The sequence below is a fragment of the Pan troglodytes genome, chromosome 6 (assembly GCF_028858775.2).
Source record: "Pan troglodytes isolate AG18354 chromosome 6, NHGRI_mPanTro3-v2.0_pri, whole genome shotgun sequence".
NCBI lineage: Eukaryota > Metazoa > Chordata > Mammalia > Primates > Hominidae > Pan > Pan troglodytes.
In genome coordinates this window covers 91949871-91953322 of record NC_072404.2, presented here as the reverse complement: position 1 = coordinate 91953322, position 3452 = coordinate 91949871, and positions in this window count along the sequence as shown.

Genomic DNA, 3452 nt, shown 5'->3' with positions numbered 1-3452 from the left:
TTAAGCATTCCTTAAAAAACCCCTCTGTATGTTAAAAATAAACTACCACAAAAAAACTGGTTCAAATGTCCACAATGGCACGAGAGACTACTAGGGTTATTGTCTGTACATTTAAATACACACAAATGTGTGCAGACACACATACACACACGCAGAGGCATATACACACAGGCTTGTAATTTGGAACATGACCATTCTATGTTTTGGAAAACATATCTTTTAAATAAATGGATCACTTGATATCTGATTTATTCAGCACTAGTTTTCTCTCTTCTGGAGCTTACAAATTAGTGAAAAACAAAAACAAAGTAAACCAAAAAGCTCTAATGATATAGTTTTCATCGTGTACACACATACATGAACCTAGACATTAAGCTGGGATTTCACTCTGGTCTATGAGTAGTCATTAGTCACTGCAACACCTGAAGGTTCCATATGCTCGTGACAATCTCTCAAGATAAATGTGCTCTATTATTTAAGATTTATGGTTCTGCCCATGAATCATCACTATATATAATTCAAAAACTGGCATTTGCCCTTGTGCTATTACATTTTATTTTCCCATTCTATCAATTTCTACATCTTATTTTTAGAAGCTAAAATTAGTTTGTCTTAATAAAATAATGATATATGTTAATGGGCCTAATGTTTTTGAATTACTTAGAATTTTAATTTGTTAATTAGGAGAAATATTGATTATCTCACAGAAATAAATTATTTTATAAATATTAAATATGTACTATTACAATATAATTAAATAATTTATTTTTTAAAATTATTTGAGTAGATGTTTGGATAAATGGAAAAGATTTGGTTTCTAGAGGCTAAAAAATTTTGAACTTGGAAGTTAAACTGGAGAAGAAAGTTTATTGGTTTGAATGACTGAATGGCCTTTAGATTAAGGAAAGTTCTGTTCCACATGAACAGTCTGCTTCTAAGAATCAAGACAAAAAGTGTGGAACAAATTATTGGTATCTGAACTGAAGCAAGTTCGTGTTTAACACACAACACAAAGTAGGTAGGTGGCTCTACAAAATGATTAAAAACATGGAAGATGCATCCTTATCTTGTAAACAGATATAACAGGGCTAAGATTACCCATCAGAGAGTCACTTCACAACTTTATTTTTTCCCCATGGCTCTCTAGTGCTTAAAGGATGAGATTTCTATTTCATCCTGTCATAAATTATCTCTCAGAATCCATCTTGACCTTCTTCCCAAATTTGGTCTCTCTTCTCCCATACAGCAAACTTTTAATTGACTCCCAGGAAACATCTATGACTTTATAAAATTTTATTTTCTCCGAATTTTATTCCCATTTCTCTCTTAAGATAAAGCAAAATAAAACCAACAAAAAGTAATCTTATATGTCGTTCAGGGCTGGAGAAAAATACACCACTCCTCCTTAGGTTTCCTCTATTTTTCCAGGCAGAGCAATTGACTCCCTCCTCTGTTACTCGGGGACTTTCAGTATGTGTCTACTTGAGTTCTTATCACAGCATACAATAAGTGTATGTTTACAGGTATTTATTGCCGCCTAGACTTTAGAAGAATTTAAAGTCTATGCAGACCCCACAAATTTGAATACACGCAACAGGGCAGACAGGTAATGGAATTGGGCTTTTGGAAAACCACAAGTTGTGACAACAAATGGCAGCCCACCCAGAGAGGTGATGGAGAGTAGGGAGTGGTGGATATTGTGAATAACTGCAAAATGCATGCTGCATCTAAGGGAGGTTAGCTGCTTCTCCACTTTGGCCACCTGTGGTTCAGTTAGAATACCAGATCAATATGGTCATAGCTTCTGGTTTTCAAGAGAAGCTAGGAACGTGGAATTTTATGTGTAATCTCCCATTATATAAATGCTACCAGCCAATTCCTCCAAGAACATTTCTTTTATGGGCCAAATAAAACACGGATTTATGCTGAAATTTGTCCATTTAATATTGGAGTTAATCAAGGGTAGCTCCTGGGCCTCCTCCTCATTGTATATTTTTTTCCCCTAATCAATCTCATTTAACACATGAAGAATCATTTTCTTCTATATGCACCTAACTCAGAAATTTATATTTCTAATTCAAGACACATCTAACTGCCTACTTGCCATCTCCTCTTGGGTCGCTGATAACACTTGCATATATTTATATATTCAAAACCAAACTTAAGACAATCGTATCCCCCCTTTTTAGTGTAACATATTTTAACGTGTGTAACTGTCCATCTAAGTAGCAGTTATCTTTGACCATTTTTTTTCCCTCACCACCCTTTCCAATTCACCAACAAAGTCAATTTTTCCCTACTAATACTAACTTCTTAATTCTAGTCATTTCTTTGTTTCTCCACCGTAATAACCCTGGTCGAAAATACCATCATCTCTCCCATGAACTACTTCTCCCATAAACTCTTCAGTGTCTCTCCAGTATTCCCAAAAGTGCAGCTAAGTGATCTCCTCAAAATACAAGTCAAGCAATGTTTCTACATTGCCTACTGCTTCGATGTTTTTCCATTATTATATGGGATCAAGAGGAAAACAGCTGGACAAAAACCTTGAAAAACAATGTAGCTAGTAAGGCCCTGTCTGGTTTGAAGTCTCCCAACCTTTTTATCCTCATTGTCTGCCACACGTCTTGCGCTGTTTCAGCCTTGCTGTTCTCATACCTCTAACTTTTCTTTTTACATGCTTGTCTTTTCTTTCCCTTACTAACCTCCATTCATCTCAGTTCTACTTCAGATTCCTCAACCAAACCACCGAACACCTCTGTACCATTAATCACAATATAACATGGGTTATGATTAAGTGATAATCACAACATCTGTCTCCCTATATAGATTCTAAGTTCCATGAAGACAGGGATTCTCTGTTTCTCCTTATTGTATCACCAGAAATAAGCATAGTATCAGGCAGGAGAAAATAAGAAATATTTGTTATATAAATGAATTCATGAATAAATAATACTAAAAATATTGTTAAATTAAAAATTTAAAGTGGATGGATGAATGGAGATGGGGAAGTCCTGAAAGTCCTATTTTTCTAGTTTCACTAGAAGAAAATGGATCTGGGAAAAAGGAGACAAAACTAAGATCTTATTACACACTTAAATTATGCGTTGAATCAATATTCCAACAGCAAGGAACTATTAAAGTAACTTATCTGTGTATTATATGTGCCTATGTTTACTAATGTAGATATACATAATTTGATTTGAAAAACATAGCAAGTACTTTTAAAAAGTTCTTTTTCAACTTCATTAGTGATGGAGAATAAATAGCTTAGAGTGAAAACATAACCTTTAGCTCTCAGAGAGGCACCTCTGTTTCTACTGCCAGATATTTTTCTGCTAAGGTTTCACTACATCGTTCTATTATAGACTGATCTTTCCCCTTTTGTGCTTAACTCTGGAAAAAAAAAATGAGATTTCACCAAGTAAGATTTTAACCTGAAAATGCAAAAA